Source organism: Colobus angolensis, unplaced genomic scaffold, assembly GCF_000951035.1.
Source record: "Colobus angolensis palliatus isolate OR3802 unplaced genomic scaffold, Cang.pa_1.0 Scaffold168, whole genome shotgun sequence".
Taxonomy (NCBI): Eukaryota; Metazoa; Chordata; class Mammalia; order Primates; family Cercopithecidae; genus Colobus; species Colobus angolensis.
Window position 1 is genome coordinate 3634971 of NW_012114799.1, and position 20915 is coordinate 3655885.

Genomic DNA, 20915 nt, shown 5'->3' on the forward strand with positions numbered 1-20915 from the left:
GTATTAACCCATGAAACTCCTGTCTTTCTCTCTCTGACTCTCTCTCTCTCTGACTCTCTCTCTCTCTCTCTTTGTGTCTCTCTCTCACTGTCTCTCTCTCACTGTCTCTCTCTCTCCCTCTCTCTCTCTTTCTCTCTCTCTCTCTCTTCCTATCCTCTGTGTGGTCTCCATTCATGGACAGGCACTCCCCTGTGATCATAAGCGAGCTGCCTGTAGCACCAATCCCAATGGAGCATAACAGGCCTTTTCTCACTCCTCAAATGGAAGTCCTAGAACCAACTCTCAATGGCTATGTCTGGCCTGGATTGGGTCATACGTCCATCCTAAACCAAGTCTTGGGACCAGGGGATGAAGCACTCTACACACCCATCCATGGGTTACCTGCCCCCTTCTGGAACCAGGGTTGGGATCAGTCCCACCCCAATCATGTAGAGAGTGGGATTTTCTTCCCCAGAATCAGAATGCTGGTAACAGAAGATAAGGCAGTCAGTGCTCAGCAGACAAAACAAACATTGTGCTGTGCCCAGAGAGTGATTATCTCTAAAATATCACACAACAAACAGTGAGCTAGTTGGACTGACAAGATGAAATGTGATGGATTCCAGTAAGATTTGCAAAGTTCCACAAACCTCAGTGGTAGTTCCGTGGCTGACTGCTGGCACTCCCTGTGACTTCTGACAATTGAGGCAGTTATCAGAAGCCTGGAGCAGCTTGACTGCACCCAATTGCAGTGCGCATGGGGATTTCCCAATACAGAAAGAGGAGAAAAAAAGAAAAAGAACAAGGAAACCTTTCCTCCAAGCTAATCAGTCTATAATTGATTCCAATGTCCTCCTTCAATCTGAGGCATCTTTTATTCCGAACTCACCTAAAATTAAGAACCAGAACCAGGAGCAATATTCCAATATAGTCACACCCAAAGGAAAAATCCATTTGCAAGAAAATATCCAAAGTTCCCAGTGTTGCTATTGTTTCAGAGGAGAAGGGAGTGTATCCTCATAGTGGGTTGGCAATTCTGGGATATAAGCTGTAGAACCAAAAAGATTGCACCACTCTCAATGTGTGGCCTGAGTCAGGGCTTTTCAGAAGAAAAACCAGTTCTCCTTCACAGCCGCCTCCACCACCACCCTTTTCTGTTTTCAATGAAGTTGTATTTAAATCTGTTGCAACTGTAACAATGACAGATGAGAGCTACCATTTTTCAGTGGCTCCACCTCACAGAAGGGGTGATAACTAAGAGTGTCAATCACAAGCACAGTTTATCCTAGCAAAATGCCCTCAATAAAGGGTGATTCAGTAGAGGCTGGGGCAGAGCATCTGTGAGTATGTGAGAGAAGGACTCACCGGTACAGAGCAGCCACCCCAGAAACAGTTGTTGATTTGAGCTAAATTCACTAAATAGCCCTGCTCTCTCATTTCTACCATGGGATGCTACTTCTCTTACTTCTGCCAATCCACTGAGTAAAAATGGAAATATTGTCATTTCAGGAACGAAGCTTTGTAATTAGGGAGAATGTGTTGGCCAGAGGAAACCGATCCCAGACCTCACAGTCATTATTGCCTGTTCAGCATCCTGGGTCTCATCTCCTCTTCTCACTGCCTGAAGACTAATTAACAGAATCCATGCCATTATGCCTAGCTCTCTACTCTTTATTATCATGAATGCTCTTTCCAAAGAAATGCTCATCCTAGAGCAAAAGTTCCTGGAGGGCAAGGACCAGGTACTGGTTATCTCTTGCTGCATAATGAGTAACTCCAAAACACAGCTACTTAAAACAGAAACATTTATTTTCTCATAGATTCTGAGGGTCAGGAATCCAGGAGGCTTAGCTGGGTGCCTCTGGCTCAGAGTCTCTCCCAAGCCTGCAAAGTGTCAAACAGGACCAAAGTCATCTCAAGGTTCAACACGCAAAGAAGCCAAGCTCCCCAATAGGGCTATTAGTAGGAACTAGGTCTTCAGTTCTGGAGATATCAGTTCCTTTTCTCTGGATCTATTCTTTGGGCAGTTTGTGGTATGGCAGCTGGCTTCCCTCTGAACTAGCCAGACATAGAATGAGCAAGAGGAAAGCCACAGTCTAATTGTTGATTGGAGGTGGCATCCATCACTTTTGCCATATTCTGTTTGCTAAAAGTGAGTCACTAGAGTCAGCCCATATTCAAATGGAGAGCATTCACAAGGTCAAGAGTACCAGGAGGTGCAGCTCATGAGGGCCTTCAAGGCTGCCTACCAGCAACCACTTCTCATTCATATGGCTATTCCTGGCACCTAATAAAGGACCAGGCAAATGGTAAGCTTAACAAAGACTTGTTGCACTACAGTTAATCCAGTCTGAAAGACTCACCAAGTCACATCAGCTAGAGTGGAACACATACAAGGAATAGACAAAGAATATCGTGGTAGGTATGAATTTCATTCCACCAACTCAAGTGTGCAAGAAATACAAAATTTTCTATAACACCTTCAAATTGTTATTTGAGCCCTCTTCCTGTTAGAGTGACAAAAATGTAATCTCAGTCCATGAGAATTCAGTTCCCCTTTGTCCAGGGTAGTTTACCGATTCAAGAGAGAGTATTTAGTAGCAAGTCATGGAGGGAAATGGGAGGGCATCTCCTAAGCCTCAGTTACAGGTGTTGGCTAAAATGTGCCTCACCCCATTTGCTCCTCTATCACCTGTCCACATGCTGAGACTCCTGTCCATGTGAGCCCTTCAGGGCTGCACTTTTCTGTGCTGTTTATGACTCATTGTGAAGCTTCTGGGCCAGAATAGGACACAAGAGTCTCAGCCAGGCTCTCCATGGCCCATCTTGCTAGATGTCCTGCTCAGACACAGCCCACCCAGCCTCTTGCAGCCTTCTGGGACTACGGCCAAGAATGAGGGCTGCCAAACCTCTCTGCTCTCTAGCCCTCCAAACTCTCCACAGTGACATGGGCTCCAAGGACCTGCCTTTGAATCAGGTTGTACCATGGCCCTCTCAGGCCTGTTGACTTTCTGCTCTTTCTGCTCTTCTTGCTGCTTCTCTGTCTCTCTCCCTCCTCCTCACTCTGAGCCTGCCCTCAGCCTGGAGGATGTTTCTGTAGCCCAAGAGCAAGAAAGTAGGGACAGAAGCTCTTCTGTGTTGACCTTGAGCATTCCTCTCAAAGGCACTCCCACTTCCCCCATCTCCAGGCTTTCCTATTACGCCTCACCCCACCCCAGGGCACCTCACTGCTTCGCATCATGGGCCAGGCTCCACAAACAGGAAGCCAGTGACTAGCAGGTTACTCCGCCTTTTCAAGCTCCTCCCCGAGACAATGAACACAGGTGGGAATCTAGCCTGCAGAGGAAGGAGGGGAAATTATTAGAGGGGTTTTATTTAAATGGCGAAGCTTTCAATAAATATTATTTTTTCCAAAGGTAAATCATTTGCACCAAGCCAGAAGCCTAGAAAATGTTTAACGCTAAAAAAGAAAGGACAACATAGGGAGTCAAAGAACACACATGAAGATGCAAGTCATGCTGGTTACATGGACAGGTGGGAAATGGGAAGGGAGGAAAAGAAGTGCTATGTTCATCTCTCTGTCTGATGACTTCCTCGCCCTCTCTCCCCACTGTCTGGGTCTCACTTTACCTGGGCCCTGGCATGCTGCCTTGGCCCACTCCTGCCATCAGGAAGAAGCTGCTGGGCCCTGGGAGCTCCTGAGCCCTCTCTGCATGATTTGGGGGCACACCTGAGGAGGGGTATAGTCTTCACTTGCTCCAGCAGGAAGGGAAGCCCGCAGGGACCCATGCTTCACCTGTAAAACGTGGCCCTCTAGAAGGAGGTTGGGAATCTCAGGAGGTGGCAGGTGCATCATTTTTCATGCACAAATAGCATGCTAGTAATAAAAAAACACAAGACTTGAATTATTTAACTACTTTACTGTCTTCAAGTTTCTTCTTAATTCTCACATTCAAAAGTTAGCTATTACTAATTCTATGTAACTGGTAAAGAAACTGAGATCAGAAAGGCAGGGATTTGGGACTTGAGTTCAGATATTCTGATTCTAGGATCAGTGACCTTTCCACTACAATATGGCAAAACGGATGTTTCTAAGTACAAGGGAATACAAATCTGAACGATTTTCTGGACTGGTATAAGCAATCAATTTACTTCATTCTTTTCTTCAATAGAGCATCTTGACTGAGGAAAAAAAAAAAAAGGACAATTTTTTATTTCTCCCCTTTGTTCCAAATATAAAGAAAGGTGATGCCAGCAGGAAAGATTAGAATGTTCTCATGAGATTTCTGTTTGCTTGCTTTCTTTTTTCTTTTTAATAAAAACTAGTAATTGAAGGTGCCAAAGAAAAATCTTAGAGGTATTTCTGTGGCTGAATTGGTTCATCTGAGCATACTGCCAATTCACTCAATTGGCAGAGCATCCAGGGAGCAAAGTTTCCCAGGCCAGGTGAGGCCAAGTCAGCTTTAGACAACACGAGAAGCAGCTTGGGATACAATTTCCTTCCTTTGCAAGAAAGTCAACTCTTTAAAAGCACCAAGTTGATCTTGAGCTACTGGGAATCTTTATTCAGTTTATGAAGGCCAATCCTGCTCATGCCTCCCTGTTCTGTGGCTGAGACACTCTGGACAGAAAGATAGACCTGCTTTAGAAGAAGGGTTTTCTTGCTAACTAGAGGTTCCCAAAGTGGGAGCTGATGTTTTTTTGCAAACCAGACAATGACTCCATAAATATACCAACCAGTGGCTGAAAACAGACGATTTAACATTTCTCCACATTTTGCTCTATACTTTCTGAAGTATATATAGACACTATTATGAATTAATAAAATACAAATTCACTTAAAAGCTTTCTCTAGTTCATAATAGTTTTAGGTCTTATGTACTTAGGCAATAAAATGATGCTTTTAATAGAAAGTAAAAGTTTTATCCTTTGAGAAGTCAGTAATAATGGTTTACATTATAAAAAAAGCTTAACCCTCAGAAATGCTGGGAATCATTGATGCAAGTTACCCAGATGATCCACGCTCAAAACATCTTGGAAACAAAAAGATTCAAACTGATCTTGGAATACTCCCCAAGCTGATCTACAAATCAATGCATTCCTTGTCAAAATCCCAGCTGGCTTTTTTTTTTTTTTTTTTGCATAAATTGACAAAGTTATCCTAAAATTCATACAGAAATGCAAGGAATCCAAAATAGCCAAAACAATCTTGAAAAGGAAGAGCAAAGTTGGAGAACTCACACTTCCCGATTTCAAAACCTACTACAAAGTTTCAGTAATTAAGATTGTGTGGTAATGGCAGAAGGATAGACATACAGATCAGTGGAATAGAACTGAGAATCTAGAAATAAATCTTCACATTTACAGTCAATTGACTTTTACGAAGGGTATGAAGAATGGGGAAAGAATACTCTTTTCAACAAATGGTACTGGGACAATTGGATATTCACATGCAAGCAGATTTTTTGGACCCCTACCTCACACTGTATACAAAAATTAACTCAAAATGGATAATAAACCTAAACATAAAAGCTAAAACTGTAAAACTCTTAGAGAAAAATATAGGAGTACATCTTTGTGGCCTTGGATTAAGCAATGGTTTCTTAGATTGGTCATCAAAAGCAAAAGCAACAAAAGAAAAAAATAGGCAAATGGGACATCATCAAGGTTACAAACTTTTTTCACTTCCAAAAACACCACTAAAAAAGGTGAAAAAACAACCCACAGAATGGGAGGACATATTTGCATAATATATACCGTCTGATAGGGTACTACAATTCAGGATATATAAAGAACTCTTAACCCAAAAAGCAAATAACCTAATTTTTAAATGGAAAAGGATTTGATAGACATTTCTTCAGAGAAGACATTGTACAGATAGCTAATGAGCACAAGAAAAAATAGTCAACATCATTAGCTTTGAGGGAAATGCAAATCAAAACCACAGTGAGGGACCACCTTACACTCACTAGGACAACCAGAATCAAAAAGATAGACAATAACAAGTGTTAGCAAGAATGTCAAGAAATGGAAACCTCACACATTGCTGGTAGGACTGCAAAACAGCATAAATGCTTTGGAAAGCAGTTTGCCAGTCCTTCAGAACGTTAAATGCAGTTATCCTATGACCCAGAAATTTCATGCCTAGGTATTTACCCAAGCAAAAGCATATACCCTCACAAAACTCATACACAAATATTCATAATATCATTAACTATAATAGTCAAAAAAGTGGAAATAACCCAAACATTCATCAACCGAGAAACAGATAACAAAATATGGTATATACACATAATGGAATGTTATTAGGCAATAAAAAGAAATGAAGCACTGATATATGTTAAAACATGAATGAACCTTTAAAGCAGTATTGCAAGTGAAAGAAGTCACTCACAAAAGGCCACATTTTGCATTACTCCACTTTTATGAAATGTTAGGAATAGACAAATTCATAAAGATACAGAGTAGATTAGTGGTTGTCAATGGTTGGGGCTGACTGCTAATGGATATGAGATGTCTCCTGGGGTGATGAAAATGTTCTGAAATTTGGTAGTGGTAATGGCTGCATAATTCTGTAAATATATCAAGAATTACTAAGTTGTGCAGAGGTGAGAAAATGTTTTCTGTGAAGGGTTAGTCAGTAGATATTTTAGGCTTTTGGTCCCATATGATATCTACTCTGCCATTGTAGAACAAAAGCAGCCATAGACAATATGTAAATGCTTGTGCATGGTTGTGTTTAAATAAAACTTTATTTATAACAGGCAGCCATCTTCACCCCACAGGTATAGTTTGCCAACCCTTACTGTAGACAGTGAAAGCTTTTGAGGCAGGGGCCATGCTTTATTCATTTATATGTCTCTAATGGCCTAGCCAGTAGGGAGAACTCAATATATGCTCACTTGAACTAGATAGAAATGCCCTTGCACCATCTCCCACCCTTGTGCAAAGGAAAGTACTAGCATTTCTCATTCCTGTCAGCCTTTGGCAGCACCTAGGGCTGTAGTGACCAGCTGTATGCTGGTTGGCTGTGGAAGAAGTCCTGCCACCACAGACAGCTGAGCCTAAAATTGCAAAGAAGGGGACAGAAATAGAGTAAGTTCAAGTGCTTAAGATTAAAATGTGGAGCCCATTTAACACCTGAATTGCCTTATTGCTAGAAGAGCAGAGTGGTGGTCTAAGTGTACCAAGAACTACCCTGCCTAAGAGCTGTAATCTTAGTGCAGACCCAAGCATCCCTAACAGATCTATCACATCAAGTGGAAACAGTCTGTGGTTCTTGTCTGAGAAAGGGCTTCAACCTACTGTTCTAAACCTAGTTAATAAGGCTCTGCTACAGTCTTTACCTAAGAAGCTCATCTGCAATATTTGTTCAACTTCTCCAAGGAGAGAGCATGGATAAATTACAGCATTTGCCATCCTGACTTAATGGGGTTGCTTCAAATTGTGCATGTTCTAAAATTATTTGCTCCAGCACAGGCTAAAAAGAGAGATGGAATGATGAGATTTGTATTGCATTAAGGGCAGCGAGGGAAAATGTGCCCTATTTTCCCACTCTGGGTTTTCCCCGTGATGGACGACGAGGATGCTCCATTGATCATTTCCGCTCTTGTGCATTCGCAGGTCTCAGCTGTCCCCAAATAACACAGCCCTGCTGCCCTCCCTTTGGGAAGACATCACAGAGTAAGCAATAAGGACAAGCTTTGAGCTTTCTTCCAGTGATGGGGATAGATATAAGTCTTCCGTACCCTCTGGCCTATTTAGAGCTTAGTGACCTAAGTACATTGGCTTATTATAGAAACAGTTGAAGCTGAAAATAATTACAGATATATAACTATGCGTTTCTATAACACTGCATTCCAGTTGTTGGATGCTCAAGTGGAGACTATGATAGGAGATGTAATAAAGGGAGCATGTTAAGGAGTCTTCTAGGCAGCAGCACATGTCAGATAGAAAAAGTGTTACAAACTATGCTTCTTTTCTTTGCATAACGCTAATTTATACGTTTATAATGTCAAGAGAAACAGACGATGAGGTTTGGAAGTTATAGTTATTCAATATATTGATCTGTGTGTTTTTTGTTGTCTTTTTAAAATTTCAGATATCAGAGGGAAAAACGATCAAGTCTATTACTCATTGAGCTAGAAGGGACATGAGAAGTATCTGTATCTGGTATCCTTTATAAGGCCCTTGGGAGCAAAGATAAATAGATCACAAGCTGACAACTGGAACCCAAAAGCCTGTCTTAGTTCCAGACAAGTATGCATAACTCAGTAATTCTTCATGGCTGTGATCCTCTAAAATTAGCAACTGGACTCCTTGCTGCATCCCAATGGACAGCATTTCAGAAACTGGCACTTAGGGGATCAGGTAAGTAGAAGGCATGGACACAAGGATAGAGTTTCCCCATTGAAGCTGTTAAGCGCCTTACAAATATTTTTACTTATAGAATTCCCAGCTTCAAAAAAAAACTACATCATTATGTGAATTTGCCTCAATAAATTAAAAACAAAAGGCTGTGTGATGCGGTCAGGCTTTGAGTCCCCACCCAAATCTCATCTTGAATTGTAATCCCCATAATCCCAGAATCCCCACATGTCAAGGGAGAGACCAGGTGGAGGTAATTGACTCATGGGGGCAGTTTCCCTCATGCTGTTCTCATGATAGTGAGTGAGTTCTCACAAGATCTGATGGTTTTATAAGGGGCTCTTTCCCACTTGGCTCAGCACTTCTCCTTCTTGCTGCCTATGAAGAAGGTCCCTCTTTGCTTTCCACCATAGTTGTAAGTTTCCTGAGGCCTCCCCAGCCATGCTAAGCTATGAGTCAATTAAATCTCTTTCGTTTATAAATTACCCAGGCTCAGGAAGTTCTTTATAGCAGCATGAAAATGGACTAATACACGGTATCATTAGGACACTTTCAGTTGCAAGAAAGTGAACGTACTGAGAGGTTTAAACTATAAGTTATCGGTTCATATAACAAGAAGACTAGAAGTAGGAAGCAGACCAGGCATGCTGCATTATAGTCACAGCTTCACAGCTCTGCAATTCCTTCCATTACCTCCTGTGCTGGCTTCATCCACTGGCTTGTAGTAAGATGGTGACAGCCAGTCAAGGCATCCTGTGGCAATCTCAGAATTCAAAGAGCATAGGTCCAATATACAAATGCCTATCAGGCCTCTAATTTATCCCTAATTAATTTGCTTACATCATTGGCCAAAGCAAGTTTCTTGCCAAGCCCACAGTCCATTATGGGAGATACTGCACAAGAGTGTGAATATTGACAGACATGGTCCCTTGGGGGCCATGAATGGAAAAGTCTACCAATGAGGCCACAGTCACATCCCACTTCCCCTCCTGACCCCCCAAATTTGTCATCCTCTAATCTCTTCTGGCCCTGAGCCTGTGTCCCAGTTCTGCTCATGGTGCTTCTGCCATCTCCAGTGAACTGTCACCTTTAGCAGCTTTGTCTATATCCACAATCTAGACCACAGATAACCTACAGAAGGCAGCCACACCATGGTCTTTTCAGTCCAGGCCTTTTTTTCAGATTCTACTTCCTTCATTTTTCTTTGAAGTTCTCCTCTCTCACTTGCTTATCCTTCTTTCTGTCTATAAATGTTACCATGTTCGCCCTTTCTGCCTAGCCTCTTCCAAATGACAACTGCTACTTAGAACAGCTGCTTGATTTTTATTATTGGGCTTCAACCCAAATTCTGCCCCTTACATGACTTTTTTAATTTCTATGCATCAAAGACGACCTGTAAGTGATGCCGGCTTCTGGGCTCCATCTGGGCATCTGGGTGCAGCACCTTCAACTGCTTGCTGAGGACAGCACTCAGGCATCTGTATTTGACTCATGGTATTGAGTCCTTGACTTGGAACTCATTTGTGACCCCAGTTTCTCTAGGACTATAAGTTGCTCCTCCTCCCTCCAAAAGACTTGAGTTCCATCCTGAAGCCTAGCCCAGAAGTGAAGATTTTGCTATAGACTGACATACTCCCCCAGTACTAAGATGCCCAGCATCCCACATGTTGGACCCCATCACTTTCCACTGTCTGCTTAGGATATCCCAACACTTCATGTATGGACAAGACACTCAAACCCGCTTAAGCAGGAAATGGAGATTTATGGGCTCAGGTAAGCTAACCATAGGAAAGGGAAACTGGTCTCTGAAATGAACACAGGGACTGGGACAGGGCAGGGCCTGCTTTCTAGCCCTGTCTCTCACCGTGGCTATTTATAAATGTCGGCTTCACCTTCACTTTCTAAAGACAGTTTCCTCCAGTGGCAGGAACCACGGCTACTGACGGCTCTAGAATCTCCAGTGGGTATGAATTTCAACAGCTGAGTAAAAAGCCCTTAAGTTTCTACCAGAGCAGATGATTTTATGCCAAACCATTTAGCAATAAAGAGAGAAGAAAGACAGAGGCTTATAGTGAGAAAGAAAAGAAACTTTCTGAGGAATGTGAACCTCCTTTAAATTATCAGGCCCAGCGAGGCAGGAGAATGAGACCACTGTCACATACCACTTCCCCTCCTGAGCTAAGTATACCTCTTGAATATGCTTGCTATGTGGACTCTAGGCTTATTTTCACAAGTAGCTCAAAATTAACTCAATGACACTACATGTTAGATATCATTAGGTCATAATCTATACTTCAACAATGTATAGCCAATAACTAATGAATGACATTTCTGTAAACCAAAGAGAATTCCTGACAAGCAACTTTGTATCACCCCGTCTATGTATCCCCTTGCTTTTGCCTTTAAAAATCTGCTCGTAGCAAAGGCCAAACGGAGCTCCTATCCAAGGTCACTTGGGCCTGAATCTTCCGAGCAGCTGTCCTCATCTTGGCCCAAATAAACTATTTACTTACATTAATTTTGCCTCAGTTTCTTCTTTTAGGTTGATAGTAGCTTCTTCAATAACATTATTTTTTTTCTTTCTCTTCCCACACTGTTTTGACCTGTAAAAGAGAAGGGAGAACAGAAACAGGAGGGTGAATAACAAGCAGGTGAAGCCCACAGGACATCTGGATCCTGGGCAAACCAGCCCATGGGGCCTCGATGTGCTCTTCACAGGGTTCACAGGTGGTGGGGCAAGACCCATGAAGCTGTCTCCACCTTGAGAAGGCTTGGAAAATGCTTTTACACCCTTGTTTGGGTGCATAAATCCAAAAGCCCTTATCCATGACCTTTGGAATGAGATGAGTTTAAGTACTTTTCAGATTTTTAAAACAAAATATAGGGTAGTATACAAGATATACTCCCCATGGAGTACAGAACAGCCCCCACAGTCAAATTCAGTAAACATTTTATGGTAAAATATATAAATATTCACACTTTTAGGATAATTAATGTTTATGTAGACACTCCTGTTAGTTGAGCTCAGGTCAGGTTTTGCTACTAAATGCGTATATAAAAAGTTGGTTTTCAGAGTTTGGGGATTTAAGAATGACGGTTAAGTGATTGTGGGTCTATACTAGAGATGTTGAAAGTGATAACTAAAAGCCTGGACTATTGGTTCCCAGGGTTAGAGACCAACTCTAACCAGAGCTAGAGTCTGTGATTGATTGAGCCGTGTGCCTGCTCCCGTGTACCATGTCCCTACCACCAGCCATGCCTCCCCATTCAAAGCACTGCAGAGCAACCTTTCCCTATACTTCCCACCTCATTGCTACCATTTGTCTAAGAACCTACTCGCAAGAAGGAACTGAAACCAGCCCAATTATCCCATAGAACTGATGTTTATGATCTTTTTTATTAAACTTAGAAATGGACTCTCTCAGTCTTAAAGCTTAAAACTTAGTATTTATCTTATCTGAGTTCCTTCCTCAGGAAACCAACCCTCAGACCTCCTGCTAGTATCAAAGAACTGAAATTTACCAAATCACTCATCCAGAAAATGAGATGCCAGACTCTTCATTCCATTTGATTGCTTCCTTACCCCTTCCTAATTCTTTCCTTTTCACAATCCCCACCACCCTACCCACCACAGGCAGCTACATTCTTTCCCTGCTATATAAATCACCAACTTTAGTTGGTTGGAGGGACAAATTTAGGACTTACCTCCCAGCTTCTCACTTGTAGCACCCAAATAAAGCCTTCTTCCCTGGCAATACTTGTCTCAGTGACTGGCTTTCTGTACAGCAAGCAATGAAACCTAGATCAGACCCCTGGCATTTTGGTAATAGAACCTACATTTACAATTATGAACCTGAAATCATCAAAAGGATCAGAATCCAGCTTTAAAGAGCTTATTCACATGAGAATCTGAGAATATCCATCCTAAAAACAGACTCCAGAGTAATGGGATCAGTCCTCCAGAGTTCAAAGGTCTTGCTTATATAGGCAGAAAACAAAGAGATTTAGTAGGATTTTAACATTTTCTATACAAGACTGGTTTATGAGTTACAACTTATTTACAGTTTGTTGTCCTTTCCATGCAGCTTATTTTCATTTTCTTTCCAATTTGAAAGAGGGTACTTAACATTCCATCTTTCTTAACATTCCATCCATCAGGCAATGAAATAATGAAGTCCTTATGGGAGAAAGGTAAGAGAGAAGTTAATCTATAATGACAATCAACAGTTAGAAAATAAGCCTTCCCTGGGGCCCTTTAGTCATTTACAGCATTTTACAACGCAATGTAGGTAAGGAAAAGAGCTAATCTATAATCAGAGAAACAAAGGTTATAGCTTCCCATTTACCCGACTCAGGTCTCATAATCACATTCTCTTGAGGCTCAGAATATTTTAAGATTCCAACAGCTTAGATTTTGAATTACTTATTTTGACATAGTGGATCACTCACCTGCTGGTAGGAAGCCATCGGTCTCACTACCACCTGGCCCTACATTTCTGTTTCCCTAGATCATTACAAGATGTCCACAACTGCAGGTCTTTCCTCTCCACCTGGACTCTTGCCCTCAGAAAGCTCTGAACATCTCATAATAGAACCCAACTTCCTACCCCTTCAAACTATTTCACTGTGACTTCTGACACTCATGGCCTATCATCAGCAAAATACCATCTGTTTTTAACCTCTTCTTTGAATGTTCATTTCCAGTATGAAGGAGGAGAGCCTTATCCTCTTCTCTGAGTGTTTCCTTCTATTTCTTGCTCTGCTGAAGTCAGGCTTTTCCCCGAGGACCCTTCTACCCACCCAACACCCCCACACAGCCCACTCAAGATTTGTTTTATCTCCCTCCTCTGGTACCACTGAGCTTGTGAGTGGGAGGGTGGCCCACTTCTCATTGCTACTTTCAGAACTCCATTCTTCCCCTATAAACTGTTATAATAATATTTATAATAAGAAATGCATATTTGGTCTTCACCTCCATTTCTTGAAACACAGCTCCTAAGACTATTGGAGTCTCCAAAGTGATGTGTCTTTTTGTATGTTAATGAGATGACTGGTGGCTGGAGGCTCCTGGGTAGCCTCAGGGTGGGGCTAGCTGTCCAGGAAACCAACCAAGTAATGAGAAGCTTGAAACTTTCAACCCCAACCCTGCAGGTGGCTCCAGGGAGGAAACAGGCTAAAGGTTGAATAGATCACCAATGGCTAATGATTTAGTCAATCATGCACGTGTAATGAAGCCTCCATAAAAACCCAAAAGAAATAGGATTTAGAGAGCTTGTAGGTGGCTGAAAGTGTGAAGGTTCTGGGAGAGGGCACAGTAGCTCTGCCCCTCCCCCCATACCTTGCCCTATATACCTCTTCATCTGGCCATTAATCTATATCCTTTGTAATATCCTTTATACTAAATGGGTAAACATAAGTAAAGAGTTTCCCTGAGTTCTGTGATCTGCCATAGCAAATCAACCCCTAAGGTGGTCTTGGGAATGCCCAATTTATAGGCTGTTGGTCAGCAGCGCAGGTCTCAACTCAGGACTTACAACTGGCATCTGGAGGGAGAGGGTGGTCTTGTGGGATGGAGCCCTCAATCTGTGGGATCTGATGCTGTCTCCAGGTAGGTAGTGTCAGAATTGGACTAAATTGGAGGATGCCCAGCTGGTGTCTGCTGAAGAATTGATTTGGGGTTGGGAGAAACTCCTGCACATTTTGGTGCCTAGAGGTGAAATATTCTGTGTTAGGTATCGAGTGAGTGTGTAAAAATAGAAAACACAGTTTGGTTCTTCCTATTTTTTCCATCAACCACCCCCATACATAGCTTCTGTGAAGCTCACGCACTGCTTAATCCCTCTGTTGCTCCTTTTTGTGGGAGATACTTAAAGGTCTACAAGTGACACCGCTCCATTTTCCTCTCTCTCCCTCTAAGATCACTAGTGCGCTAACACTCGATGATTTCAGTATTTACGCAGATGACACCTCGAGGGTCTTTCTCTCTCAGTTTCTTGATCTTCTCATCTCCAATGATTTCATCCATCCCACCTCTGCTCTCCCCCACCTTATTCTATGGCATGGCCACTTACTGCCCTCCTTCACAATCTGTGTTTCACATATCCTAATCTCCAAACATCATCTTTTATCTCCTCAGCTTACTCCCCCTGTACTGGAATACCAGTGATTCTTAGCCCACACTAGGATGTTTAACACTGCCATCATTGCACTGTCCACTTGTACCCTAACCTTTCTTATTAGACTCTGTGGCCCATCGTTATCATCAGTCCTTTGAAGACACCATCAACTCTTTTGCTCTTCTCTTCCTCTATCACACTCACCTGGCAGAAAACCCAGCCCTGGTTAAATCTGACTTTCTGCCTGTGCCACACCCACACAGCTGAAAGTGTCCAGAGGAAAAGCATGCAGCTAGGACGACTTGTCTCCATGTAAACTCATGACAAAAACCTCCAGCGGGCCTGTAGTGCTGTTTGTCCCTCCAACCACATTCCCTCAGTCAATTCACTCCCCTACTCCATGATGAGTAATTCACACCCTCTCTCTTCTCAAATTGCCCACCCCCTTTCCATTCCTACTCGCCACCAAAGACCTTGCCTTTTATGTCACAGAGAAAATAGAAACAAGCCGAAAAGAATTTTCATGTGCTTCCGTGTGTTTTTCTCACCCTCGCTTGCTCATTCTCACGTTCTCCTTCATTCCATGTGGTCTCTCATTTCAGCTTTCCTCTGGGTGTTTAGTCCAAACTTCTCCTTCTGAAGATCATCAGTCTCATCTCACTTTTTCTTACTACCATTACAGTCACCCCACAGGGTTAGCTTCAACCCCTGAGACCATCTGACTTGTTTCTCAGGGCTCCGACTCCAAATTCCCAGTATGAAAAATCTGACTGGCCCAGTTCAGGTCATGGGTTCACTCCAGCCAATCAGCTGTGGTCATCGAGAAGGGTTGCATTGCACCAGAAAGCCTTAGAAAGAGACCGTGCTCTGAAAGGGGGATGTAGGGCAGTAAGAAATACAGGACAGCAGCTAGCCAAAAACAAATAAAACAAAAAACTCCTCCAAAAGTCTGTCTTCCACTGGGGAAAACTACATAAATACAACATGGCACATAAAAATTTAGAGAACAAAGCTTTTCAGAAACTACTGGGAACAAAGAGATGGCATTACAAAAGGCATCTGAGGAAAGCATAGCTATAATGTATTTGTGTCCCCTAGACCGTGTCTCAGAGCCCAGAACTGGCCCTATTGATCTTTATAATCCAGTATATTACATGGTAGCTAGCATTCAGTATTTGCTGGATTGAACAGAATCCCCTGGAAGATAATGAAAAAAATAAATGACAGCATGATGGGCACTGCAATTTTGCTCATCTGTAAAAAGAAAGAATTCAGGTTTCCCTGGAGAATTGAACTTTTCTCTAGCACGGAATATTATAAGGGATTGTGAAGAGAAATCTTCATTTGGGTGACATTTGATCACATAATGGACAATGGCCTCATCTCAGGCTTTGCAAAAGATTCAGAAATGCCTTTCAACTGTCTGTTTCTTATATTATCTCTCTCTAAAAGCCAAGGACATAACACTACCTCGTAACTCCAGGGTGGCATTTCCATGGAGAGATGAGCTAATCCGGCAGAGCAGGCTGCTTTCTGACCAAATCCAGGAATAGAGCTGAGGAATCCCGGAGACGTGGCTATGAGCAATGGGTAGGGGGCTGGAAGGCAGAAAGATAAGTCCAAATGTCCTGGAAGAATTTTTCAAGATATGAATCTTCCCTCCAGAGTGACTCTAAAATTACCTGAGTCCCTGAAATAAAGGTAAAGAGGGGACCAGAAGATTACTTGCATGTATGTTTTGAAAAATGCCATTCTCTCCCCATTCCCTCCCCTTCACTTGCTTGAATACCAATGACCTTGAGGGATGCATGTGTTTGATAAGTCTTTCTCAAATATCACTATATATTTTATGTATGCATGTATGTATGCATTTATATGCCATCTCATTCCAGAAAGGATGACAGATGGCTCACAAGGATACACAAAATACAAAAAAGAAGCATAAAAAATAGAAACAAAATGCCAAAGAGGAAAAATAAATTTGGGAATTCAAATGCTAGTAGCCCTAAGTGCACTTTCTCTAAGTTCAGCTGGTGTGAATTCAAGAACGGCTGTGCTCACTGAGAAGAGACACCAAGCCAGGCGTTCAAGGAGCGTGAGCTTCAGACACTGCAACATCCACTGGAGAAGCTGATCGTTTGTCACCAGGATGAAGACCTCTGACTTAAGTTCTCATCTGATGGAAGTAACTGCACCTGAAAGGGAGGTGGGTGGCAAGGCTCCCATTTTGTAAAATTTGAGTTACAGAAGGATCCCCATGAGAGGGTCTAGGCAGGATAGCACTTGGAACTTAAGGAATTCACAGGGAAGGTAGAGTATTATTAGGTCTTATTATCACCTCCCCTCCTTCCTGGAGAGAGGCCCCAGGTTGAGTCACCTGGAATTCAGGTGCCTTTTATGCTCAGCTTCCATCCTGACCAGGAGCTGAATTATAGATTACATGTCTAGGTCTTCCAAATCCTGTTTCTATTGAATTAAGTCTGTCTTCCTATACATACAACAATTCAGGCTTGGAGCATGGCCAGGCATTTATATAAGACACCATGATAGGACTGAAAGCACTGGCATCTGTATGAAGAGTGGTGGGGTGTCAGGTGGAGATAGGCAGAAGATCACCTGATTCCACTCCAGGACAGTAATAAGTATAGCTCATTTTACTGACAAGTTTTAAGGTGCTGGGTGCCTTCAATGCATTATCTCATTTAAGCATTTCATCCACCAACTTAGGAGCATCCTATCACCATATTCATTGTACAGATGAGGAGATGGAGGCTCAGAGAGATTACATGTCTCACCCAGAACAGTTCACTTCCTAAGCTGTTGAGGCAGGACCCAAGCCTAGCAGTCAGGCTGGTGAAGCAAAGCCACAGAGGGCAGGCAAGAATGGATGTGGACTCTAGTTCATGGAACCCATGTCTTTAACAACCAGCCTTCAGTTATTCTCTGAAGCCCAATGAACTCAGTTCTTTTGGACCAGTGAAAAAGTAGACTCCATGGAAAAAAATATTTTTCCAATTTCCCTTTCAAACACTGAGTCCTCAGTGAAGTCAAAGTAAAATTTCTGCTAATAATTTAGCAGTCGTTCTGATTTGTCTTGACTAATGGTGAAGAGTAGGGAAGGTAGAGGTGGGGTCGATGAGATGTCATTCTTGGGGAAACAGAGTCATACCATCTAGTCCTGAATTCTTCAATGCCATTTTTTAGCCCATGCCTTTTGAGGAATGTTTTTGTCCATCGCCTTAAGAATTATTGATGTGCAAGAATCTGTTTTCTTTGACATATTCCTCACAGTCAGGGAGATTTTACTCTTCGTTATTTTATCTAGTTAGAAATGACAAAAAGCCTTTTTTGTCTTGTTTTCCAGCTATTCATTTTGTTACAATTTAAACTGAGTTTTAAATCCACCCATGCCCACTCTCTTTGAGAGACCCGACCCTCCCAACACCTTTGAGGATTCCTGAGTGCTACTAGGAACTTCTTTCTGAACATACTTTTTTTTTCTGAACTGCTGACTAGAGTTCAAGAGCAAATTCCAGAAGTCAAAAAACTGATTTCTGCCTCAGTCCTGGGTTTTACAAATTCTCATATACCTCACTGGATCAGCAAAATCACCCGATCTGTAGGAATGTGGCCACATTACTCCTTTCAATGTCTTCAAAATGATCTTCCCAGATATTTGCCTCATGTTTCTCTTGTTTCTGTCTTTTTTTTCTTTTCTTTTTTTTTTTTTAGACGGAGTCTCACTGTGTCATCAGGTTGGAGTGCAGTGGCATGATCTTGGCTCACTGCAACCTCTTCCTCCCAGGTTCAAGTGATTCTCTTGCCTAAGCCTCCTGAGTAGCTGGGACTACAGGTGTCCACCACCACACCCAGCTAATTTTTGTAATTTTAGTAGAGATAGGATTTCACCATGTTGGCCAGGATGGTCTCAATCTCTTGACCTCATGATCCGCCCACCTCAGCCTCTCAAAGTGCTGAGATTACAGGCGTGAGTCACCTCACCTGGCCTCTTTTTTTTTTTTTTTTTTTTTTTTTTTTTTTTTTTTTTGAGACAAGGTCTCATTCTGTTGCTCATACAGGAGTGCAGTGGTGCAATCATGGCTCATTACAGCTTCAGCCTCCTGGGCTCAAGCAATCCTCCCACTTCAATCCCATGAGGGGCTGGGACTACAGGCACTCCCACCACACCCAGCTAATTTTTCAATTTTTTGTAGAGACAGGGTCTCCCTTTGTTGCCTAGGCTGGTCTCGAACTCCTACACTCAAGTGATCTGCCTGCCTCGGCCTCCCAAAGTGCTGAGATTATAAGCGGGAGCCACTGCATCCAGCCTCATGTTTCTTTTACTTTGTTTGATGTACAAAATTATAGGGTATGTTCCCGGTGCTTACATACGATTTTATCTGACACTTAGGCCACAAACACATAACAAGTAGTTAACCTCTGAGGTTTCTGAGGTAAATGTGTGGTGTGTGCACACATGTGTAATCCTGAACTTACACAGGCTACTGAGGAGTTTTTGTTCAGATCCTCCATTCATCATTAAATGGGACAAAACGATGTTTCTCACAGCTTTCAATCCTTGGAATTTTAAACCACAGGTTTGCAGTTCCTTGCAGGTTTGATTTTTACTCTAAGTAGCTGAAGCTGTTCTCTAAATGTACAGTTGGATCCTGAAACACTCACCTTTTGATTAACCTTGCAGCCCTTAGGCTGAAGCAGCTCCTGCATTGGGGCTTTTAAGAAATGCCTTTTCCTAACGATGGACAGAAGGATATCCAAGGACAGGCACAGGTACAGGCTTTGGAGCCAGGAGACCTGCTTTTGTTTTATGTTGTTTTATGTAACATTTTATTTTGAAATAATTTAAGACTCACAAGAAGTTGCAAAAACTGTACAGAGTTCCCATGTACCCTTCACTCAGCTTCCCCCCAATGGCAATGCATAAACACAGGATGTCAAGAGACCTGCTTTCACTAGCAAACACTTACTGAGCACATAGACAAAGTGCAGGAACTGTTCTATGGGCTTTAAAGTGATAACTCCTTTAATCCTCACAGCAAGCCTTTGGGATAGCTATAGTCACCTCCATTTTACAGCTCAGGAAACCAAGGCACAAAGAGATTAGATAAATTTCCCTTAGCTATAATTCAACTCAGACTACCTGGCTCTGAAATCTATACTTTGAACACTGCACTACCCTGGGTTTTTTTTTCTGTGCGATCTTGGCTAAGTTACTTGTACCATCCTCTGTTTACTTACAAAAATTAAGTTGTTTTGAATATTTTTTTCTAAATGAGGAAATAAAATACCACCCACAGGGTCCCGTATTCTTCCCCTGTACTCATGCCTCCATTCAGTGGATGACTATCAAAAAGCACTAGAAAACAAACTAATTTTCTAGTTTTCTAATTTCCACGAATGGTGCAAATCAGTCACTGGTCAAGCAGCATTTGCATTGAGGTTTACACTGGAATAAAGCAGCCTTGGCTATGCTTCAATATTTCAGCCACAGCACCATCTGATTCTAAAATTTCAGATCTTTCAGATAGTTACCTGAAGAAATGGCAAATGGCTATACTCTGCTGCCTGCACAAAATTCAGGATATATAGAAAGAAATTAACAGACTAAAAGCAAGAAAGCTCTCAAACGTATTCAAACAAAAAGGATGAAAATGGATTTTACTCCCATAGTTAGGTCTAATGATAAGAATAGATGCCAACTATGTATTATATGTCTGCAATGTGCCAAGCTCTTTATAGTCTCTCTAATCCTCACAATTTACATAAAGTACTACCCTATTGGAAGAGGAGGAAACTGAAGAGCTATCTACTGTTCCTACCAAGAGGAAGGAATTATAGGAATAGAATTCAAGTGACAATGGCATCCTTTCCCAACTCTGTCATCTGCTCACCTCAATACTGAAAACCAAGAATGAGCTAACAATGCAAGGAAAAGAGAGTTAAGGAAAAAGTTAGCTGCCTTGCTAGTTAGGAGGTATTCCTGACCAGTCTCCTAGGGCCCCTCCAGAATGTATGTCATGATGTAAATGGTGACCAGTAAGTTCATTAAATCTTCTTGATTCTTTAGTCTAGCTTTCTCAACCACCCCCTTTCCACTCTCACCTGAGTTCAGGAGGAAGGAGTACAAGCTTGGATCAGGATCAATTTATTAATGAGGTTGCACTGAGCAGAGAGTCTGTATTCCATGCTTTAGTTCGAGGAGATGGGAAGAGCTCTAACACTTGTTTGGTTGGTTAACGGAAATATGTATCCAAAGGTGGTCTACAGTAAATGAAATCAAAATGCCACTACACTAAAACTAATAACTTTTTAGTGTACTATAAAGGCAAGTATTTGAAGATCCAAGGAGATTAAAATGCTAGAATGGATTAATCATGCGAGACCTGCTCATCCATTCTGGAAAGGTCCAGAGGACACACACTTTGCGAAGGC